This window comes from Oryza glaberrima, chromosome 9 (assembly GCF_000147395.1).
Source record: "Oryza glaberrima chromosome 9, OglaRS2, whole genome shotgun sequence".
NCBI classification, from domain to species: Eukaryota; Viridiplantae; Streptophyta; class Magnoliopsida; order Poales; family Poaceae; genus Oryza; species Oryza glaberrima.
This window is the reverse complement of record NC_068334.1, coordinates 8,014,791-8,040,791: the sequence shown is the minus strand read 5'-3', so window position 1 is coordinate 8,040,791 and position 26,001 is coordinate 8,014,791. Positions and strand designations below refer to the sequence as shown.

The 26,001-nt window shown below is 39.3% G+C and overlaps 1 pseudogene; it reads right to left on the bottom strand.

The window, feature by feature from the left end:
- Positions 1-4,368: 4,368 nt before the first annotated feature.
- LOC127783681 (uncharacterized) lies at positions 4,369-25,634 on the bottom strand (annotated as a pseudogene).
- Between the last annotated feature and the right edge of the window lie 367 nt (positions 25,635-26,001).

Sequence of the window (26,001 nt, the reverse complement as noted above, 5' to 3'; positions counted from 1 at the left end):
CCTAGGAATCTCTAGCTTCATTCTAACTTCAGTAATACTACTGTACTCTTTTAACAGTAACTCCATAGCTACAGTTTCGAGTCCAATGTGTGTGCAGCAAGTGCTTTTCTTTTTTGCGACTTCTATCTATGATGGGAACAGATTGCGCAAATTAGTAGGTTTGCATGACTATGGCCTTGTTTAGATAAAAAAAATTTAGCTAAAAACATCACATCAAATACTTGGACACATGCATGGGACATTACATGTGGGAAAAAAAGCCAATTGCACAGTTTGCATATAAATTGCGAGATGAATGCTTTCAGCCTAATTATGCCATGATTTGACAATGTGATAATACAGTAAACATTTGCTAATGACGGATTAATTAGGCTTAATAAATTGGTCTCGCAGTTTACAGGCGGAATCTGTAATTTGTTTTATTATTAGTCTATATTTAATACTTTAAATGTGCGTATGTATACTTCAAAAACTTCACACCCAAAGAACTGAACACACCTTATAGATTTTTTTTCTCGAAAAACGTAAAAGTTATGCATTTCATTTTATTAAAGAGAAGAAAAAATATGTATAGCAGAGCGAAAAACACACAAAAATAAAAGGGTTGCAAAACTAATGCGCAACAACTCCTATAGGAGCCAATCTCCCGAGTGGGTATCGACTGGCCCAAGAATTCGTAAAGAGCTCTTCCTTCGGCAGTACACCATAATACAGAGTAGTACTAGGTGTGGCATTGTTGAAGACGCAGTCATTCCGGTGCTTCAAAATTTCCCAAGCCACTAAGATAATCAAAGAGTACAGCACTTGCTTAGCATCCTTAGAGACACCTCTGCATGACCAGTGATGAGAGGTGGATCGATCACCGCGAGATTTCAGTTTCTTTATATCTTTCAAAGTAGGACTTGCTTCAGATAAATTAAATAGAGCAGTGCACAATAGTTTAGCAGTGCAAGTGGATGCATTCCACTGACATTTTCAGAGATTTGTTGCAAACTTAGCCAGACTACCTGTATCATCTTCTTGATTTCCGGGGTGACATGCTCCAGTTAGGGATTTATGTTTCCTTTAGCTTGGTGCTCGTCTAGGTGAACAACTCATATCGTGTCCCATGATCTAGAGAGCAAAACCCCTCAATCCCCAGGTTGAATCGAGCAAATATACATATGTGGGTGATGTTGTTTCTTCTTAAGAAGCTACCTGCTATGGCTGGCCGCCATGGCCATGGGTTGATGCAGCTGTCGTTTCACAATGCACAACATCATACATCTCAAAGTTTCTAGCAATGAATGTTGTAAAAGCCAACGAGGTCGGGTTGCGTGGTAGCTGCGAGGAAGCAGGAAGGATGATGGCACTCCTGGCGAGGGCGAGCGTTCCGCCTAACGTCACGGGGCGGGTGATAGCACCGCTGGGCAAAGTGGGTCACCCGCATCAACCCACCTCTTTGAAAGCGGCTGTTAGCATATGTGGCTTAGTGGGCTAGTGGGGCGGGCGAACCCAGCGGGTTAGCGGCACAGCCTGCCCCACTTGCCCGGCGACCTCCTCCCTACCGCCGGCCGGCCTGCCCAAGGAGATGAGTGAGAGAGAGAGGAGGAGGAGGAAGGGAGAGGAGGGGAAAGAGAGAGCCTGATGACGTGGCGTCCTAACATGTAGGGCCCACGTGGGTCCCACGCTGACTCACTTGCCACGTCAGACACAACCGGGGTCAAAACCACCAAAGGATATAAGGCGAACGGTTTTATAAGTTAAGGGATGTCATATATATCTGATTTTCTAGTTAGATGATGATTTTGTAATTTAATGACAAGTTGAGGAACCTTCGGTTTACTTTTTCCAAAACGAGGGGGGAGATGAAGTGGGACTTCTGCCAGATTGGGTTAGGGCTTGGATGTGCTGGGCTGGCCCAAAGAATAGGGAAAATAAGAGGGAAAGCTAAGGGGGCGCAAAGTAGAGTTTTCCTAGAAATGTTTTTCTAGAAAGATTCTTAGGAATTTATTTCACAACTGGGATTTTTGGTAAACACTTTATTAACATTTGTTTTATATATTCTCTTAAGAAATTATTCGTTAGAAAGGATTTTTGGAAAGTAATTATTATTTGATTTATTTGGGAAAATAAATCGTTGGGGTGGATATTAATTCATAAAATAATAGATTTGCTTTTATTTGAAAATTTTTCCTTTATTAATACTATTTCATAACCATGGATTTTCAATAAAGAGAATTATAAATTCATAGATGAATTTAGAACTCCAAGCTAATATTATTTTGGCACTCGCACAACAATAAAAATGAAAATAAAATCCAATATATTCCAGCATGATAGAATATTGAAAAAGATTTTCAATTATTCCAATTTTTTTTCCGTATTTTAAATTCAAAATTTTCAGGGTGCTATAGTTAGCCTAACTCATTGGCACCGAAACAGAGGACATTCAGAGGTCCATACTCAAATTCCCATATGTCATCGATGGCATCGTAATATATGCTAGTTATTCCATCGTATCTCATGGCATCGATACGAACAACATTGTTTGTTTTCTTCATCAACTCTATCCGCCTCGTCTGTTGTATTTTCTGCAAATCCATCGTATTGAGCCTAGTCCGGAATGTTGTCGTCTTCTTCTTCATCTTTTTCCATTGCAACCACTAACTCTCCATACGAGGTCCAATAATTATAGCTAGGAATGAATCCCGACAGCAACAAGTGGTCATGAAGAGTGACAGTACACATTTTAGTGTATTCTTCTTATTTCTAACAATTTTAACGAGTTTTAAATAGACTTAATTGGAGTCATGGTTAATTATATATAAATTCTATCAGTCTCAGAAAATTATAAATATATTTTTCCCTGTATTAGGGCATTCACAATGTAGTATAAAACCAGTCCATAAGCAATAAAATATTCTATTCAGCCACCTAACAACATTGTGGAACTAGTCCATAGCAAGAAAATAGCAAAAGCCACCCATAAGCATATGGGCTGTCCATAGAGGATAAAATATGTTATTTGTCTCTATTTCCTCTCTCCTCCTAATACTAGTTGTTATCCATATACGTTGTGAAGATAACAATAGTTATAGTCCATATGCGTGGGTCCCATCTATATGGACTACTTTTGTTATATACATTGTTATTGCACTTATCCTTGTATTAATTATTTTTTAAAAGTTCTAAACATATTTTTAATGCATTCTACTTATTTCTAACTATTTTAATAATTTTTAAATGGACTTAGTTTTCTATTCTTATGTCTTCATTTTCTATATTTTTCCTTTGTTGTCTTTTTCTATAACTATTTTATCCAAATGTTTCTAATTTTATGAAGTACCGTAATTTTCCCAAAACAATTTTTTCGATCTCATCTTTTTCCATATACCTTTTTGAGAGAGAATAATGTATAGAAACATAGCTAGAAATGTAAAATGTTAACAATACATCAATAGGGAATGAAGTTGCTAACCTTTTAGGTTACTTCGATTTGTATAATATCACCAAAATATTTTCACAAGAAATTTTGGCAGCACCTCACTTCCTCCTCCTTTCACTTGCAGCAATGGCTCGGACTAGAGAAGGAAATAGACCTATAAAAAGAAAATGATATTTAGTACCACTTGGTAACACAAACCAGTATTTAAGATCAATGTTATCTTTAGTACCGGTTTATTTCACCAACTAGTACTAAAGTTTCGATCTACATCAACCGATACTAAAGATCCCGAGGGGTCTAACACTGTCTGACAATATTTGAACCGGTGCTAAAAATGATGTTTAGTACCGGTGTTTTCATCCGTTACTAAAGATTTCAATGTACCGTTGGGTATTTTAGCCGGTACTAAAGATCATTTTTAGCACCGGTTCATTTTACATCCGAGATATTTATAAATTTTGTCGATCCAGCAAAGATTGGTTCTTCAGTAGTGATAATGATCAGCAAAAAAGCAACAACCAGCCAGAGCAAGGTAATACATTTATTGCATATAAATGATGTTTATCTCAAAATCACATACAGTATATACCACACGTGCACGCACGGAGCAAGCTGGATGCATGCATGCAAGCACACACAACAACCAGCCAGCTGCTCCTCGGTTCAGAATTCAGTTACACACAAGCAAGCACTCTGACACTGAGAGTCTGATACACTATCGCAGCCACATAAGCTCGCAGGCACAAATGGCTGCTGCATATTATTGTTTCAAAAGCAAATAAATCATCATCAAGCCACACGCGCACAAGCGCGCTCATCTGAGTGTCCACGCCCAGAACCCAGAATGCCCAATTCAAGTACTGATCAATCACCGGCCATCAGCTAACTGTTTGTGCATCCGTGCACCAACAAGGCCGTCCATTATTTCAAAGCCATCGCAATCAAGCTCTCTGGCCAACTCGACCATATACGAGGACAAGACGCGTGGCCATATACCAGAAGCTTTGCTGCAACATGACTGGGGACAAACTAAAGCACCGACAGAATCAAGAAGCATATCACAAATTCACCATCATTCATCGCCAATTAATTCACAAAGCAGCCTCCAAAGCAAGCGATTCACCTAGGCAGCAACACAGTAAATAGGTGAAAAAATCAATCTCTCGGTCCAGCAAGGTTAATTTAGAGGATGCCGTAGGCATTATGCAAAAAAAAAAAAAAAGAGAAAGTAAAAGAAGTATGGAAACTATTCTAACCTCTCTCGAGGTGATAATGTCACCTCGTTATTTACATGCCACTTCTACATATGTGATATATTTACTCGATAAACATACTAGAGTTCTAATTCAACTTCTACATATCACAATTAAAAAACAAATTAAACTATAGCTTATTAATGTATACTCATAGCTAAATTTGTTTTTTTTTCATTGTGGTATGTACAAATTAAACTATAGCTTATTAATTTGTATGTTTGTGGAGTGATATATCACATGTTAATACATTTCTTAGATTTTTCATAACTATTTGAGTGACATGCAAACAACGAGAGGGCATCTCCTCAATAGTATTCACAACTATTTGAGTGACATAAATATGTAGCTAAGTTGATATGCGGGCACATACCAGAGGACGGAGCCCTTGAGCAACTTCTTCTTGTAGTAGCGCGAGTGCACCGGCGCTTGGAAGAGGGAAGGGTGGTGGCTGGCTTCCAACCCGTCCCACTTCAGCGCGTCCCACACATCTTTCTCGAGCTTGATGGTTGGCTTGGGTCCATCTACAGAGATGGTTGGCAAGCGGCATAGGCCCCAACATCCATTGATCTTGATGGTCTCCAGTGCGGATCGAGATCACCTGCAGTTGTAACGTGGACTGCAACTTTAGTAGTCCTTGTTTGACCATTAGATCAAAGAAAAACAGCTCAGATTCGGCCAGAACACTGTAGCACGCGTATATAGTCCAGTAACGCACTGTAGCATGTACTGTAGCGTTGGCAGATTGGTTATGATGTGGCACAGCTATCTGTAGTTCATCAGCTTGATCCGATGTTTGTGAAGGGATGTGACTGCCTAACTTGCAGGCACTATAATAACTGCACCGGATCTTGATTCCTCCAGTGCAGGTGCCACCATCTTGAACTCGACATCGCAAATCTGTTGTAGCATTCACTACACCATGACACTAGATTACCAACAGACATCTGTCGGTAAAGATAAACAATTATTGATAGACTATTTGTTGGCAAAGGCTTTTGGCAAATTATATGTTGGGAATACTATGTAATAAGACATATTATATGTCAGCAATTCTAAATTTTTTTGGGTCAAAATAACTGTCAGCAATTTTAAGACTAGAAACCAATTATATGTCAGGAAAACTTAATGATAATCCATCTGTCAGCAATACTTCGTCCGTCAGAATTCAACGGCTAGGATAGAGCGCGGTGAAAGCTCAGGCAGGAAATAAAAAAAACCGCCGATATTCTGTGCGCCAAAAAAAAACACACCAAAAAAAACCCTAGCTAGGTCGCCGCCTCCTCTCCCCGCTTCCACTGCGCGCCGCCACCTCTCCCCCTTCCACGCTCCTCCCCATCCACCGGGCGCCGCCACCTCCTCCTTCGCCAAATCCGCCGCGCGCCGCCACCTCGCTCCCCATCCACCGCGCCCCGCTTCCCCCTCCGCCTCGGCAAAATCCTCCCACCTCCACCACACCTTCCTCCAAGTCGGCGACGGCGGCGAGTTCAAAGTTCGAAGCTGCAAGGTACGTGGTAGAAACGAAATCATATTTTCCCGCAAGATCATCATGATGATTTTCTATGTGTGCCATGCAGCGCGGTGGTTCCCTGAGCCAGAGAAGGTGTGTTTCGATTTGGGAAGAAGAAGGCCTTGCTGTCCAGTGAGCAGGTACCTCAATTAACTCTCGATCTGATTAGCTGTGTTTCTGAATTCGATGTGATTGCAACATGTACAGCATTTCCTCCCTCTCCTATTAGCTGCGATGGCAATAAGTTAATCCCATGCATTTTTTCCCCTTGGATTGATGTGGTGTAGCTAGCTAGATGTTTTTTTTTTTTGGATATTAGCTTCTTTGGCTAATCTACTCAGTGTACTGGAAAACATCTCCGCAGACATAGCCTGGAAATATGACAAACTAAGTTACATAATAAAATTAAAATAATGCAACATACCAAGTTGTTTCACACTTCAGAGTTATGCACTTTGTTTTTTTCACTGCCACACTGTGAGTATTCTGAAATAAATCCAAAATTAGCATGTTTAACCTTTAAAAAATTTAGATCAACAAGATTTTTATCAGATTAGTACCTATATATTCTCCCATTATTCTATAATCTGAGTACATAAAAATCATACTATTTATACTTGGTAAGCTGCAATGTAGTGTATATTGTCTCTAGCTCAGTTGCTTCAGGAAAAAATACACTGCAAGATTACTCAAGAGAAAGGGACCAATATCATGTCTTAATTTGTGTATTTAGAAACTGGACTTGTACATAGGCTGGAAAAAAAATCACAGTTGCTCAACTATGTTTATGCTACTGTTTGCTGATTCTGTCAACTAATATATCAACTAATATATCAAAAGATTACTGTGGACTCAAGTTAGACGTTAGCTAATCATCATGGATAAGGCGTGGATGGATGAGCCTAGGCACACACAAATCTATATACAAGGAGTGGACAATTTCCTTGATTTTGCATTTAGCAAGTCTGCAATAGGAGATAAAATATTATGCCCATGTAGAAAATGTGTGAACTCATCATGGAAAAATCGAAGTGACATACGTGAGGACTTGATATGCGATGGATTTGTAAAGGGTTATAGAACATGGATGTTTCATGGAGAAACAAGTTCCTCTTTTGTTGATAATCATGACAGTGATGAGGTTGACAGTGAGCACTCTAGAGAAGATGATGACATTTCTGATTTGGTTCGAGACTTAGTATTTGGACTAGATGATTGAGGGGAATTCGAAGATGCTAGTAGTGAGCCCATCAATGATGATGATTTAGAGGCTCTACAGAAGTTAGTAGAGGGTGCTAGTCAAGAATTGTACCTAGGGAGCAAGAACTTTTCAAAGCTACGCTTTGTAGTACGGCTGCTGCATACTAAATTACTTGGGGGCTGGACAGATAGAAGTTTTGACATGCTGTTAGATCTACTGAATGATGCCTTCCCGGAGGGGTCAGCACTACCTAAAAATTACAATGAAGCTAAGAAGTTGATAAAATCTGTAGGGCTTGGCTATGTTAACATTCATGCATGTAAAAATGATTGCATTCTCTTCCACAAGGACCATGCTAATGAAGACGCATGTCCAAAATGCAAAACTTCAAGATGGAAATCAGAAACCAAGAGTCTTGATGGGAAACGTGTACACAAGGTTCCTGTCAAGGTTCTACGCTATTTTCCGATAAAGAGAAGGCTGCAGAGATTGTTTGTGAACCAGAAAATAGCAACTCTCACAAGGTGGCATGATGAAGGACGTATACGAGATGGTTTGCTTAGGCATCCGGCAGATTCACTTGCATGGGAGGACTTTGATCAGAAGCATCCTGAGTTTGCTTCTGATAGCCGCAATATTAGATGTGCATTAGCTACAGACGGTTTTAACCCATTCAGGTCCATGAACATTAACTACAGTATTTGGCCTGTTATTTTGATTCCTTACAACTTCCCACCTTGGATGTGCATGAAGCAACCAAATTTCATCCTCTCATTGTTAATACCTGGGCGTGAAGCTCCTGGTAGTGATATGGATGTCTATTTTGAGCCACTAGTTGATGACATGAAAGATATGTTTGTTGAAGGCATTAGAACATATGACTCTTCTAGGTCTAAGTACTTCCAATTGTGTGCTGCCATATTGTGGACCATTACTGATTATCCGGGGCTAGGATATGTGGCAGGATGCAGTACCTCTGGTGAAGGAGCATGCCTTGATTGCCACTCTTATACTTGTTCGCTGTTTTTAAAGAACAGGAGCAAGACATGCTACATGGGTCATCGTAGGTTCTTAGATGCAAACCATGAATTTAGGTTTGATGCCCATTCATTTGATGGTCTTACTGAGCTGCGGCCAGCACCTAAACCACTTACTGGAGATGAAATTCTAAGGCAAACAGAAAACCTTCAAACAAATTTTGGGAAGGATCCTTCAGGGAAAAAAACCAAAAAGCAGAAGCGCAAGGAAGGGGAGCCGCTGATTGTTTGGAAAAGGCGGTCTATTTGGTTCAGGCTACCATACTGGAAGGACTTGATGCTTAGGCACAACTATGATATCATGCATATTGAAAAGAATGTATGTGATAACATAATTAATACACTTTTGGGAATTGATGGGAAATCAAAGGATAATCTGAATTCACGTTTAGACCTTCAAGCTCTTGATATTAGGAGGGATCTTCATCCTGTGGAAGTTGAAGACAAGTTCTTTTTACCTCCTGCACCTTATTCCATGAGTCCTGCTGAGAAGAAGTTATTTTGTGAGGTATTAAAAAGTGTCAAGTTTCCTGATGGCTATGCATCTGATATACGCCACAATGTACATGTTAAAGAGAAAAGGATAATTGGTTTGAAGAGCCATGACAATCATATACTTCTTCAGCAGTTGCTTCCACTTGCTGTGAGAAAGATATTACCTGAAAATGTTAGTGCTGCCCTGATTCGTGTAAGCAACTTCTTCAAGCAGATGTACTCACCTGTCATTCGCATAAGTGAAATGCGGAAGCTACAAAATGAAATAGCTGAAACCTTGAGCCTTCTAGAGACAATATTTCTTCCGTCATTCTTTGATATTATGGTACACTTGATGGTACACCTTCCTGCCCATGCTATAATTGCTGGTCCAGTACATTTTCGGAACATGTATGCTGTAGAAAGGTAATTTTCTAAAAATATAGTTAGCAACAATATTACTTGCTGGTACAAACAAAATGAAAAGTATCATATTTTCTTGTCACTATAGGTATCAAATGAGGTGCAAGGGCTATGTTCGTACTAAAAGTCATCCCGAAGGATCAATTGCGGAGGGCTATTTATTTGATGAGAGTCTTACATTTTGCTCTCGCTATTTACATGGTGAAACTAGATTTAATCGTCCAGTTAGAAATGATGATGGCCAAAGCAGGGAAATCTATAGTTCAACTCCTTATTTCTGTATTGGGCGAGGATTGGTTGGCAAGTGCTCCATGAATTTAGACTACAAAACCTGGCTTCAAGCACACAGATATGTCCTGTTCAACTATGATAATATACAACCTTTCTTGGAGTAAGTTGCCCAAACAGATTTAGTATATTATAGTTTTATTCTTTGTTGCTATACTGATCAAGTTCACCTTTGCAGCAAAACAGATTTAGTATATTATAGTTTTATTCTTTGTTGCTATACTGATCAAGTTCACCTTTGCAGCAAACATGCAACATATCTTTCCTCTATTGGTCATCGTAACAAACTAGAGATCAATCGTGTACAACATGAAAGATTTCATGAATGGTTTAAATTGCATGTAAGTGAGCAAATGAACAAAAAAAACAAGATATTTTAGATTTTTTTTTCATTTCACATTAACAATATCAATACATCACAGGTGGCTGAGTTAGTTGAGGGTGGTGAGACAGTTCCAGAGGAGATTAAAATTTTAGCCAAGGAGCCAATTTTGGTTGCACAAAAATATAGTAGCTATACTATAAATGGGTACAACTTTCATACAAACTCCTATGATGAGGGTAGACCAGTTCAATGCAGTGGTGTAGCGCTGGTTGCACAGACCTCAAGTTTTGAGAGAGGAAATGATGATGCTGTCACAATAGGAAACATTTCATACTATGGTGTTATAAAGGAAATAATTGAGTTGGATTATCACCGTAGAGGAAAGATTGCTCTCTTCAAATGTGATTGGGTGGACAGCAAATGGGTTAAGACTGATCAATTTGGTATAACTACAGTAAATTTCAAGCACTTATTCAATACAGGGGAGAAGATAACAGATGAGCCTTTCATTTTAGCATCACAGGCAACTCAAGTTTACTATGTTCAAGATCCCATTGAAACAGATTGGTTTGCAGTTCGGTCCAAACCATGGCACTCTTATGATATGCAAGATCCTGAAATTGAAAACTTAGAGAATGATGAGATAGCTGTACCACTGCCTGAGCTACACCCCAATATTAATGTTGATCTTGGTGCTGGAGGTATTGGGTGTGTTAGGAAAGACATTGATGGAATTTTTGTTGGTGCAACTAAACCCAAAAAGTAAGATTTGTTTGGAATATTAGTGCAGCTTGAATTTATTGTCACTTTCTTGCAAAATTGTAAATTCATTGTCATTATTTCTTGCAAGAGTTGTAAAGTAATTCTAATGCAAATATCTTTTTTTCCTTATTTCAGGACCAGAGATGGCAAGCATGCAAAAAAAAAAGTCAATATGAAATTGACAGAGATGCAAATGTTGCTAAAAACAAGGCATTCCTTAAATCATTAAACATATGTCATACAAATGGCCAACAGGGCACTTCCAAACCACCAAGGAAAAAAGCTAAGGTGAAGTATCATGATGCAGTTTTCCCCTTTTCCCTTTGATTTCTTCAGCCCTTTTCTTTCGAATTTTGATACTAAGTATCACCTGAATTAACATTCCATCCTCTGTTTAGTCCTGTATCTTGGAACTCATACTTTATGATCAAAGAATTCAGAAATGACTCATGTAACTATCTAGCCTAGTATGGTCTGTAGTTGTCTCTAGTTGCTTTCCATAGAAACTTTTGCACCCCTTGTAGTGTAAAGAATTAGAACAAATCACAATGTGTTCTCCACTTGTTTTTGTTCAGAGGTTAGTCATTCTTGCATTCAGAGAATGGATGAGTAGAAGCTGTTCATCATATAATCAGGGATGTAGTGTTCATTGTCATGGCTCCTGCCTCTAACTGTATGTATATACATACATATAGGGATGTAGTGTTTTTAATGAGGCATGATCTGATTGTTTTTCATGTAATGCATACAAAATGTTTGACTTAGAATTTTTCTTGTAGACAACTCAGGGGACAGATGGAGTAGTAGTTGGAGGTCCAATATTATGGCTTAGGACACAAACAAATGCAGAAAATGGAGGTGTTGATGCTAATGACCCTCGAAATATGCCCTTAGCTGGTGAAGGTATTTCATTCAACATTTGCATGTATCGTTAATAAGTTGAGGTATATGAATATATAAAGTTCTTAACATCTCTTTTCATATGCAAGCAGAAAATATTCCAAGTGTTAATAATATACAGCTACAAAAGAAGGGGGGAAGAGGTATCACTAGAATGAATAGCATATATTCAAGGCAGAATAATCAACCTAAACTCAAGGTTCTCTTCAATGCTTATGGTCAACCGGTCGGTAGAAATGCTGCACCTTTTAAAAGCTTCATTGGTACATTGGTAAAAAGTAAGGAGTTCTCACTTGGGCACGATGATTGGAGACTTGTTGATATCAACCAAAAGTTCAAGTTATGGGATGATTTGAAGGTATTTTTTGCAATACAAATTTAATTACCTATAGTGCAGTAGTACATTACTTAAATTAAATTGCCTATACTTGTATCTATGCAATTATCTGTTTGCTGAATGCTAAATTTGCATGTTAAATTAGGAATACTATGATCTAGATGATGGTGCTATTGGCTTTGTCATGGCAACGGCTGCAAAGAAATGGAAGGATTTTAAGTCAGATTTGAAAAAGAAGTTCTTTCAAGTGTATGATGAGACCATGACTAGAGAGGACATCATGAATTTATGCGATGAAAGAGTTAGTGACCCTGATTGGAAGTGGCTTATTAATCACTGGAATTCTTCAAAGGCTGAAGTAAGATACTTTCAATTTAAAATTTAATGGTTGAATTACTACAATTTTACATAGTAGCACTCCACGTGTTGCTTTGATTGAGTAGTACACAAATGATTATGTATTTGTACTACAGTATCGCTCAATAGTAGGACAACAAAACCGTGCCAAGTCATTGGTGCCTCATACCTCTGGAAGCAAGAGCCATGCTTGTGTTGGATATGACTTGGTATGACAATGATTCTTTAATAAGAATTCAGTACACTATTATGGGTTATGTCCATAGCTAAAGTAACTAATTGTTGTAGTCTCAAGATATTGGTCGTGATGCTCGTAGAGATGAAATCTTTATTGCAACACACACCCACAAAGATGGAACTTCTTGTCAAGAAGCTGCTTCAACCATTGTAAGTATGTGTACATTGTTGTTGCCTACTAGCAAATACTATGTAATACTTACTGATGTCTATATGCAATATATTTATTGATTTACAGAATCAGCTAAAGGAAGTGGCAACAAACAACCCAGAACTGAAACATAAATCTATCCAAGAAGGTGACTTGTATTCACACGTTTGTGGAGAAAAGGAGCCCAGAGGGCGTGTTCGTGTTGTGGGACTAGGACCAACTCCTCAGGATATTGGCACACCTGGAGCTAAGAATTACATATCAACTAGGATGCAGATTGCAATGAAGGTCGTTGACAAGCAACCAAGCAAGTTGAAGTCCTAACAGATCGTGTAGACCAACTGCAGCAAGAACTAAATGAGATGAAGCAATTGATGCTTGTAGTACAGGGATCTAACTCGCATCATGGATCATATTCTCAAAATCCCACTGTGAGTACTTGCTAACCTCTTTCATCAACTTTTTTGTTGACAATTCCATCACAATGAATTATTTCAATTTGGTTTGTGACAGAATTTAAGGCGTGAACAAGAATTTGGTGGCAATGAAGAACAAGATCATCATAACTCTGAGGGTGACTTTGCCTCGGCAGAGAATCATGATTCAAATGATGATGGAACCATTGGTGCTCGTAGGCAAGTTCCAGCCCCAAGAATAAGTGCACAAAGTAATTACTCTACTGCATTGGGTGGAAAACCATCTCATCATGATCCTGAGTTTAAGGTATTTTGCGTCATGCTCTTTACTTATATAATAATACTAGCAGTGCTGACTTTATTTCTTAACTTTGTGTATCCATGGTGTTCAGGCTGGAGTAGATGTAATACTGTATGATATTCTTACATCTAGTCCTGTTGCTAAGGCAACAATTGTGTCAACGCACCCGTACTCGATGGTGGGACAAGCCCCTCTTGGTAAGAATTATTGTGAGGTTCTCATTGATATTGTGCTCAAAAGGAATGCTGTGCTACCACGTCCATATGATGATATTGGGACTATGGCTGAAGCTCACATGACGTGCATTGCATGGCCATATGTAAAGGTAATATCCTAAGCTAAATCCTATTTGAATTTTTTCCACTATTCATGAAATATTGACTGGTTGTTTCTCTTAGATGAAGGTACACAAGAAGACATCAAAGACTAACCAGCAAGCAGGTACACAATAGAGTCCCTTTTCTTTTTGCTGTATTTCCCATAGAACCACTGAACCAGCGGCATGATCATGTATTTATATTAGGGCAAATAACCTCACTTGAAACAACTAGTGATCACTCAACAGTTTACCTTGTGAGTGATAGGAACAATATACAAAATGCTGAATCAGTACTACAAACTTTTTTTTCATGAGTGTTTTATAAATTGCATGGCAATTTGAGTGTGGAACCATGAAAACATTCATAGACATGATCACTTAACTGAACACTTCTTGGTGACAAGTGAAATGCCATTGTATCTGCAATGATTAGTTCATTTGAGTCCTCTCCATGAGGGTAATACTTAACATTGTATCTGCAAGGTATTGTGGTCTATTGGACCTTGGTACTCCCATCACTGACTGTCCTGTTTGTAGGTGTGTCTACATTTTTGCATAGCATGTAATGTTTTGTCATTATTGGGGCATCTGAATCTGTACAGTTCATTGATTATAGCATTGGATGTTAGCTTACATATATTGATGATAGTAGTTCTGAAGTCTATCAATATAGTATTCCCTTATTTTGAAGTCGACCACCTGTTTTTTTTTCCAATTCACCTTTCCCCATTTCAGCTGCAAACATATATATGTTGTTTCGTTGTGGTTACCACAAGTGAGGCAGACACTGAATCTTGGCTATCATGTTTCACATGGTGTTTTGTTGGGCTATCATGTGCTGCTTCTATGAAAAAAATAGTCCATGGAACTGTTAGATGAAAAAAATTGGGCTTTCACATATGGTGGCAGTATCTTCTATACTGTTTACATTTTTTATTTCAGCAAAGGGAATGTGATATTGTGGACTGAAGCATAGCTTTCCTTATTGTCGCGTCCCAAATTGACCCTAAAATACATCCTCTAAATTATGCCTAGAATAATTAAAATGCATGTGAAAGCCCTCAAAAATTAAAATGTGCAAAGTTAAAAAGTCAAATAGGGCTTGGAGGATTTTTGTATATTTCCTAAAAGCCTAAAATGTGTAAATAAATTTTAGTAGAATTTTCAGAGCACAAATAATAATTATTAAGAAATAAACAAAGTTAAAAAGGTTTTATAAAAAGAAAAACCCTAAAAATCACCCCTCCCCTCTAATGGGCCGAATTCGGCCCATCTCCCTCCCCCTCTCTCCTCCTCCCCGCGGCCCACTCGGCCTCCTCCCCGCGCGCGTGTAGCTGACGGGCGGGCCCGCCCGCCACCCTCGCTGACGGGTGGGGCCCACCCGTCATCCCCTTCCTCCCGCCGCTCCCGCCGCCCCGCCCGCGCCAAGCGCCGCCGCCGCCGCCGATTCCGCCGCATCCCGCCGTCCCCGCGCGCAATAAAGAGGGGGGAATTATTCCCCGGGATCCCCTCCCTCTTTCCCCCCATTTTTCCCTCCCTCTCTCCCTCGGATTCGTTTGGAAATTCCTCCCCTAACCTCGCCGGCGCCATTAATGGCGGCCGGGTCTTCCGCGCCCATTTCCCCCTCCTCCGGCCGCCCTCTCTCACTCCCAACCCTATATAAACCCTCCCCGAGCTCCCCACCTCCGTTTCCGCCACTCACCGCCCTCTCTCTCCACCGGAATCGAGCTCGCACCGTCGCTCTCTCTCTCCGCCGTCGCCGCCGAGCTCCGGTCCGCCGCCGTCGTCGCCCCGGACCACCTCCCACCTCGGCGCCGCCTCCTTCGGCTTCGCCGCAACCTCGCCGACCTCGTCCACCTCTCCGTTTCGGTCGCCGACCGCCGGAGCGCCGCTGACCCCGTCGACCCGAGCCGCGCCACCGCCTTCCTCCGCTCCGGTCGCCGTTTCCGTCGTCGCCGTCGCCCTCGGGGTGAGCCGTGGACTGCCGCCTCCTTTCCCCCTTCCCTCCCCTCTCTCGGCCGCTGCTCCGCCGTGCCGGTGGTCGCCGGCGGCGACCATCGGGGCGCGGGCGCTGCCTCCCGCCGGCCGCGCCGACGTGGCCGCCTCCGGGCGCGCCTAGCGGCTGCCGCGTGGGGCTCGGCCGTCAGCCGCCCGCGCCCTCGGGTGCGGCTGACGCGTGGGGCCCACGGCGCCGGCCGGTGTAAGCCGGGTGCACCCGGTCCACCGTGGACCGTGAGGCTGCCGCGTGGGGCCCACTCCCGTGGACCCGGTCCGCGCGCCCTCTCCCCCGGCTGACGCAATAAATATATTTTTAAATTAAAATTTAAACGAAGAAATTCGTAAATATTCATTTAAAGAGCATATAAACTTCAAATGGCCATAACTTGGCCATTTGAACTCGGAATTGGACCGTTCAAGTCTCTAATTTTTCCTTAAGAAGTCAAGAACCCATTTTTGTGCTTTGTTCCTGCTTGTTATATGGAGTTTATTAGAGTAAAAGCCCTTTTATTTTCCGTTGGTCGTGTAGACGCTGCAGCTTCGGAAGATCCGCTCTTCGTGGAGGTTGAAGCCGACGTTTGGGAAAGCGAGCAAGGCAAGTCACATCATTCTTTGAACATATTGGATCCTAGTTTATAAAATTATTTTGATTTAAATTATTGCATTATCGCTTTATTTAAATTCCCGCGTTATCACTGTTTTATTTAGCCATGCCTATTTACCTTTGTTATGACCTTATTATTGTGGTTATTGTTATTATTACCTTGTTCACCCTAGAATAAACAAAACCCCAGCTAGTGGGCACTCTATTCATGGCTCCACTAGTATGAATTTAGGTAGATGCTTCGCTGATTAATTAGGCAACATTAGGTGGTTTTATAACTCTAGACTTTGGGAATATTCATATCACTTGGACACCATGGAATGGTTGGATTATTGTGGAATTGGATTCACACCTCTCCCTCTATTCAAAACCCTCAAAATGGTTTTAGGCTGGGCTCGGGGTGCATGGTTTTGATGGTAGCACCTCGGCCATACAAGGACCGGTCTTCGGGCCTCTGTTGCAAAGCACTACCGTACTTCCACATGTCTAATGGGTAAGGCTTAGTTTGTGGCTCAGTCTGGCTATAAACAAAAGTACACGGATGGAGATGGACGAAGTCGGGGGTCGATGGACATCTCTAGGACAAATGAAGGCTACACGAGCTGCGGCCCGGTAGTCGAGATGTCATGGCATAGGGCTGGTGTCCTGCTGCTAGGGGCTCAATTCTGCCTGCCGGTCCGGGGGTTCCGGCCATAGGTGGGTTGGGTCGGTACTCTTGTCTATGGCTAGGATGGGTTGGAAACTATGTCATGTCTTCCGTCCATATGCCGTGGTGGTATGTGGCACGTGGTTGCACGTGAGAAAGACGTGTCTTGTGGGTAAAGATGTACACCTCTGATCAGAGTATAATCTATTCGAATAGCCGCGCCCTCGGTTATGGGCAAGCCTAGCAATGTACCCAAGTTAGTGTTTTAATTCTTAAAACCTGCTTAACAACTAAAATGTGGAATGGTTGGCCTGGGTTGGCTTGGGACGAGCTGGGACCCAGGGTTGGGTTGCCAGTTCGGTCTGAATCATCGTAGGCCTTGGGTTAAGGCAGGTTCGTGTGGGTTCACGGCCTTGGTTAATAATATTGTACAGCTCTAGAATCGTGTTTACAAAATAGCTTTGAGCAACTAAGGGTCTTTTAAATGCTGTTTATTGCAAAACCTAACCCCTATATTATAACTCTATTGTACTCCTTTGCATTTATGCTGCACTTGTGGGTGTGTCTTGTTGAGTACGGTGGTTGTACTCAGTCTTGCTCAATTTTTCCCAAACCCAGAAGAGGAGCCCCTGGATGATGAAGGCTTTGGTGTCTAGCTCGTGCCTGCCGTCAAGCGCCTGTGGTCGTCGCCTTAGTCTTCCGCTGTTTTTTCGTTGTCTTTGAGTGTGCTGGGCCGTCGCTGCCCATGTAACAATTAACTATTTACGCTTCCGCTTGTTAAACTCTGAATTGTATCAACTTTTGGTGTACCTTGCCTCCTGGGACAAGGAATAACACACGCACGTAAGGAACGCCCGTTGGGTTATTTCCGGTCGTGACACTTATTTTGCAGGCAACCATAAAAAGGGCTAGCAGAGGTGCTGTAAAAAAAACCAAGAACCTACAAGAACCATAAAAGAGATGATTTGTATTGTTTTTGGGACCTCGATACACCTACAAGAACCTTAGTTGCATCTAAGTTATGTAATTATTGCTATGTACTTGAAGAACTCCATTATATCTAAGTTGGACATTTATGTAATAGCTATTTGAGCTGATGGACAACTGCTATTTGTATCAGAATACTGCTATTGTGATACTGGTACTTGAAGGCTACTTGATGGATGAATAATAGTTATGAATAGTTTAATATTGTGTTATGCATGTGTGTAACTTACTAAAAGTGATAATCTGTGTTGCAAAATTTGGAGTGGTATTCATCCATGTATGTTGCAAATTTAATTTGAGGTATGGTTCATAAAATGGATGCTAATAGGTAATTAGTATATTTTTTTGTGTGGATTACCGACTGATTGCTTGTAAGTTATTGTGCTAGCCATCTATACATTAATTGTCGGCAAATCTATAACACAATGATATGCTATCTGTTGGGAATCTTCTTAAGTGTCGGTAAATGCCCATCTGTTGGTAAAACTATATGTCGGTAAATATGTAGCAACACTATCAGTCTATCTGTCAGCACATATTTATCTGTCGGGAAAGACCTTTGCCGGCAGCACTTGGCCTGACAGACCCTATCTGTCGGGAAAAGTTTTGCTGACAAATAATTTGACAGCATATAGGTCCTTTCCTGACAGATATGTAGTAAGCAAACTAGGGGCATGGTGTAGTGATTGGGAGGTCGTGCAGGTGGATGGTGGCTAGCTTTGGAAATGCTACACCGTCAACGGAGACGCGACCCACACCGGATTTTTCTGGGTATATCCTGTCCAGCACGAAGATGCTCGCGGATGTTGCTACAGTGGATCTCCAGGTTAGGGAAAGAGGCGACCCACACCGGGAGTATGAACTGGAGCCGAGGACAACAGCCAAGGTGCAGGTGCCGCAATTGCTGGAAGGATTCTGTTGGAGTGTATAAAGTGAATTGCCCGCCTTTCTCTATCAGCTTAGGCTTTTAGGTGTAACTGGCTGGTGCATGCAACTTAATATGGTATCAGAGGTCTCGAGTTCGAATCCTGGCTGGCGCGCAATTAAATAAAATAATTGCAGCCCACTCTAATATTCCACGCTTGAGACTTGAGGGGGTCTCACGTGAGGGGGAGTGTTGAAGTGTATAAAGTGAATTGCCCGCCTTTTCCTATCAGCTTAGGTTTTTAGGTGCAACTGAGAGGTCTCGAGTTCGAATCCTGGCTGACGCGCAATTAAGGGTCTCGCGTGAGGGGGAGTGTTGGAGTATATAAAGTGAATTGTCCGTCTTTCCCTATCAGCTTAGTCTTTTAAGTGCAACTGGCTGGTGCATGCAACTTAATAGATTCATCGTAGTACCCTCGAGAACCTTTACTCCAAAGCCACCGAGCCATCAGGAGATCCGACACCCAAATGGTTTCTATTTGCTTGAAACCATTCATGTCTGCAGGGAAGACAATTTCCATCCTATGGCACCTCTCTACGTGGCACCACCTTAGTGTCCTCCAGTAATAACCTCCTCCAGGCATACTAGCCCTAGTTGAGACGTCGTGAACATGTAGTGACTGAGCCATAAATATTGCTAGTCGAGCTAAACTATAAGTCTGCGACTTTCCGTCCAGTTCGTTCTCCAGGTTGTAGCACCCTTCAGAGATCTCGATATGACGGCTCAACTTTTCAGTCGGAGGCTGTGGAAAGGATTGCATGGGGGGATCACAAACCTTGCTAAGGACATCATCGTACTGTTCTACCCAAACAAGCAGTTGTTGGTGCAGGTTCACTTGATCATTTAGTTGGCCAATGTTATCCTTGCATCCTTCAGATTGAACAGCTCGACTATCTATCATTGAAGAGGTGCAATTGATACTGAAAGAAACAATATTATATGGCTTTTTATTACTTATTAAACTGAACTAGGAAGGTAGCCCGCGCATATGCGCGGGCATGTGCGTAAAATTTTATTACGAATGTCTATGTGAGGATGGTTTCCTATCAAAAATATTCTTTCACTTTATCATAAACTAAAAATGCACTTTATCATAAACTAAAAATGAACCTATTTAACGTGCTTTGAGCGCTGGTTACTTACAACATATAAATTAAAAATTGTGAACTAAAATTACTTTAAACCGTGTTGTTTCTATTTCATGAGAAAATTTTGTGTTGAAACAATAGATGTGTTTCCTATAAATGTCCAATTTTTTTTGTTAGATTCTGTTTGAAATTTTAAATATATTCCTTTTATTAGTCCTACTAAAATGTTTGAATATTTCTACTTAGAATGGGTTATAAACCCAATAAATAAAATTTAAATTAGATAAATTTTGTTCAATTTTCATTCCTTTTATCTTCATTTTTTTGGATAAGTCCACTTTATGAAGCATGTTTGAAATGCTTTGATTCTGTAATTCGGGTTGAAAATATAAGTGGGTTGGTCCTAGAAGCTGGCATGTGGTAAAGGCATTAATTCTAAATTATCTCGCTCCAATTATGTAAGAAAAATTAAAATAGATGTCGTAGTATTTTCTTAGCAAATTACCACTAAACTGGAGCGTCATGTTTCTAGATTGTTCTATGTTATATGTCACAAATTCACGATGTACTGTAGCAAGTTTTACCAAAAGAAATGGATATGGTCTTTTAATTCCTATCTGTAATTGGCTTATATATTGCTGAGGCCACATCATGGTTGTCTTGGTGCAACCAACATGCTCAGTACAATCAGTATGTTCTTCAACTGGCCACATGACTTCATAGATCATATATATAATTTAGATGCTATGATCATCTCAAGATTACTTATTTATCTCTTAAAAAGATCATTTAATGATTAAAGCATCAACATCAAAATGTATGGGTAAATAACTCCTATGTACAAGCTGAGAAAAAGTGGATGGAAAGTCGTTAGATGTCTAACGGGATATAAGTAATGGGTCTACCAGTTTTTTTAAAAAATAAGCTGGGATATTTTGATTTGTAGAGTGAGCAATTTTAGTATTTCCTTTTATTAGGGTAAAATTTGCAACAGGACATTAAAAAACGTGTAATTAGCTGGGGGACACTGCAAGAACGCGTATCTGTCATGGGACACCGAAAAAACTGGTAATTAGCTACCGGAGGTCCATGACATTATTTTATCATATCCAAAAGAAATGGAGAAAGAAAAAAAACAAAAGCATGACTTTTCCCCTACCTACCAATTCCGGCTCGCATACACCTTCGATGTTGCAACCGCACCTGCCGTCGGTGAGGTAGCTCTCTAGAGGAGGGGAGGTGGGTTCAAGGAGGGCCTGTGCAGCTGGGCCTATGGCTCCATGTCGTTCCCGCACTCGTTGCCGCTGCAGCACGAGGGCCATGCCGGCGCGGATGCTCCGCCACACACTGCGCTTGGGGTAAGCACAATGTGGACCACCTCCAGATTCATGTCAAGCAGGGCACCGCAGAGCGTAGGCAATTGCTGTCGGTCTCGTAGCTATGCCATGCCACGCTGCCATACCCTTCACCGCCCATGTCGTGACTACCTCGACATCATAGCTATATGCGAGTTACACATGGCAGGAAGGGGCAAAAATCATACTTGCGCGATTGTTTATATCCCCTTTTCCTTTGGACATAACAGAATAATGCCACGGGTATCCAGCAGCTAATTACTAGTTTTTTGCGGTGTCCCATAGTAGATATACGTTTTTGCAATGTCTCTTAGCTAATCATACTTTTTTTTGGATGTCCGGTAACAAATTTTAACTTTATTGAGTAGAGGCTTCAATATGGATGTGAGTCCATAATGTAATTTTTTGTTAGCACTTAAAATATAGTCAATATGGACATAAAGCTATCGTTTTCACTTAAAAAAATATTAACTGGCTAGACCTAATAGGTGGAGATTCCTTTGTGATCATTTCTTTGCCCATAAAAATAATTTTAATTTTAATTATCATAGAGATATTAAAAACAGAGAAAAGTAACACCGCACACCGCATGAGAACGGGGATGGAGGAAAGGTTGGGATGTTTATTTTTTTTAGAAAAAAATTGATTGATCTGATGACCTAAATAATGTGTTGATGGTTGGATGCTATTTTTTTCGTCAGGTTTATTAGGATTTATTCTAATTTAAGTGAGACAAGTAGCAGCTTAGCAAAACACCTATAGGGATGGAGAGGAAGGGAAGATGGTTTGGGATGTTGTTCTATTGAAAAAAATAGATACAATAACAATGCAAAATAATGTGCGAATCGATTTAAGAGGAAACCAATGGATGGGTTTTCTCTAATTTAAGAATGTCATACAAAGATTTAGAAATATTTATAAAATATTTAATGGACTTTAACACCTACTTTTGAGATTATTTTCCATAAATATAATTTTAATTTTAATTGTGATAGGGATGAAAAAACAAAAGGAACAGAGAGCCTACAAATTGATCACTTTGTGCACGGTACATGGTACGGGGACGTGGGAGGTTTTGGTTCTCTAAGATAGATCTAACAATCTAGAATATTGATTCCACCGATTTAAATGAAAATCGACTATTAGATTTCTCTATTTCATTAAGGTACCACTTGACGACTGGAGAATAATTATAAGGTGCCATGTGATGGTTTGTAAGTGTTTGTAGGATATTTAATAGACTTTTAATATATAATAGATAGATAGATAGACCTTGTTTAAATCCTAAAAAGTTTTGGCCAAAACGTCACATCAAATATTTGCACACATGCATGGGACATTAAATGGGAAAAAAAATCAATTGCACAGTTTTTACGCCATGATTTGACTATCTAATGCTACCGTAAACGTTTGCTAATGACAGATTAATTATGCTTAATAAATTAATCACGTAGTTTACAGGCGGAATATGTAATTTGTTATTTATCTATGTTTAATACATGTGTGTCCGTATACTTCAAAGAAATTTACACCTAAAGAACTAAACACACCCATACACACCCATAGATAGATAGTACTACATACATATGGTTTTTCGCTTTATCTTATATGGTAGAAAATTATATTTATATTTTTCCCCGATTATACTATGTACGTTTTTTTGTACTTTGTCACACAGGCATTTTCTTTCTTCCGGCCAACGGAACATAAGCTTTATTGTTTTTTTTCCCGGATCATACGTACTGTACTTATGAATTTTTGTTTTGCTGACTGTACTTTTTTTTTTCAAATTACACACCTTTTATACAGGGAAGTAATTATATATATACCTAAAGTAATGGATCCACTAATTTAAATGAAAATCAGCTATAGATATAAATCTAATCTAATGGTATAAAATAACGGGTCCACCAATTAAATGAAGAACGACGGTAAGATTAGATAGTGCCACGTGACGGTATAGGAGTGTTTATAGAGTGCCACGTGGCAGCTTGAGATTATATGTCAGCTCCATGTGTTGTAATGTATTTAGCATTATAATATAACTATGATAAGTCATCAACATTTGAATAGACCTGATTATAAGTTGACTGTATAATTTAAAATAAATTTAAAAATGGGCATTTAAACACATTTAATTTGGTTTTATATTAATGTAGTTTATTTTGCATATTTATCTCTGGAGTAATAAATTTTATTTAATAGTGTAGAAAATCCTATTATGAAGAACGTCTATATGTTTTCGAAGGTTCTACCAACTTATTTATGTATTTTTTGGGGGCTTTATAGCTTTATTGTTTTATGTATGTATGTATGTTTATTTTTTTTTTCAATCAAATATTCGGTAAATAGTTTCTCTAATATACACAGGAGATTAAGAAACAGGCTAATCTAATCATCTAAAATAATAGGTCCATTATTTTAAATAAAAATTGACAGCAAAATTATAGAGTGCCAAGTGGCGATCTAAGAGTGCTTGTTGAAACACCGTATGATCATATTTGTTGAGTAATAAATTTTGTTTTTATAGTATAGAAATTCCTATTTTGAAAGGACCGTATATTATATTTTTCTTTCTATCGACGTACATATTTTTTTTTCAAGTGAACAATATCTAATTTTTTTGTTTGATGGTTTTATCGTACTTATGTACTCTTATATATATTTTTTTGGCTTTATAGCTTTATTATCGTACGCATATTTCTTTCATTGTTTTGTTTCAATCAGACATCTGGTAAACAATTTATCTCTTATACATAGGAAATTAACAGTAAGCGGACTAATCTATTGATCTAAAAATGGGTCCATTATTTTAAATAAAAATTGGCAACGAAATTATAAAGTGACATATGGCGGTAAGAGTGCTTGTAGGAACGCCACATGACCATATTTGTGGAATAAATTATATTATTATAGTACAGAAAATCATATTTTAAAAAGACTCTATTGTTTTCTACCTATGTACATATATTTTTTAGGTCTTGTAGCTTTTCTTATTTTTTAGGTCATATATTTACAATTTTATTATTATTATGATATATATTTTTATATTTTTTGTTATTTTTTTCAAGTGAACAGTTTCTTTTTTCTGTTTTATAGTTTTTCTATTGTACGCAAGTACGTTCTGTTTCTTTTTTTTCTTTTTTCCATTTTTTCCTTTTTTTTTTTCCTTTTTTAGTGTTGTCCAAGTACGTACCGAAGGTTTGTTTTTTCCGGTATAAACAGCATCCATGCACAGGACATGTTATATGAAGAGGAAGCAAATGATCTAATCTGATAGTATAAAATAATGGGCCTACCAATTAAATGAAAATCGACGGTGAGATTATAAAATGCCACGTGGCGGCATAAGAGTATTTATAGGGTGCCACGTGGTGGCTTGAGAGCGTTTTTAGGAAGTTTAATGGACTTTTAGTATATAATAATAGATAGAAGATAGGGACCGACCAAGCCTCACATCCACAATAATAGCATGGACCTGTAATCGAAACGATTTATTCTTGTCATCAAAACATGGCCGAGGATGTCCAATTCCAGGTCTTGTGTCAATGCAAAAGAACTCTAGGTCTGGCATTATTTTCGAACCACTTTTGCCCCATTTTATTAGATGGAGTTGCGCACAGCCTAGCAGAAGTAGTCGCTTGAGACATGAGACTTTCACTACTATAGTTGTAAAATCAAGTATCTTGATTGTAGTTCCAGAGAGGTTTAGCTCCACAAGGTTGGGTAGTCCACACAAGAATAAATTTTCCAATCTCCGGCAGCCCTCTAGCGATAATATTTCAATAGCTGGTGTGGATTTTGGTGTAGATTCACTATTATCAAACTTGAAGAACCTTAGAGTGGAAGGAAGTTTTGTACTCTTATTTCCAAACAAATGAACATTTCCCATCTTTGTGTTGTCTATAATTGAATCGTTGATTTTCTTTGATATCTCTGGTTGGTACATTGGTCTGATTATTTCGAGCTTGTACAAATTACGTATATGGCCCCATAAAAGATTTATGTGTGAGCACTTGATCCCCACTATATTTAGCTCCCTAAGGCTAACAAAATGATCAGCAATCTCTTTCGAAAATACCTGGTACCAATCTGTGTAAACGAGATCCAAAACCAATAAGCTCTGGAGAAACTGCCACTTCCTTGGGTCATTTTGTTCAGTTGTTTTATTATCTTTACAGTGGTACAGTCCAAGAAATTTGTGACATATAGTATAGAACAATCTAGAAACATGTGACATATAGCATAGAACCATATCCATTTTTCTTACTTGATTGGAGCAAGATAATTTAGAATTGATGCCTTTACCCCATGCCAGGTTGTAGAATCAACCCACTTATATTTTCATCCCAACTTACAAAGATCAAAGCATTTCAAAGATGCTTCATAAAGTGGATTTATCCAAAAAAAATGAAGACAAAAACAAATGAAAAATGAACAAAATTTATCTAATTTAAAATTTGTTTTTGTTGGGTTTATAACCCTAAATAGAAATATTCAAACATTTTAGCAGGACTAATAAAATGAATATATTTTAAATTTCAAACAAAATCTAACAAAAAAAATCGAACATGCATAGGAAACACATTCTATTGTTTCGACACAAAATTTTCCCATGAATTAGAAACAAAATGGTTTAAATTAATTTTAGTTCACAATTTATATGTTGCTAGTAACCAG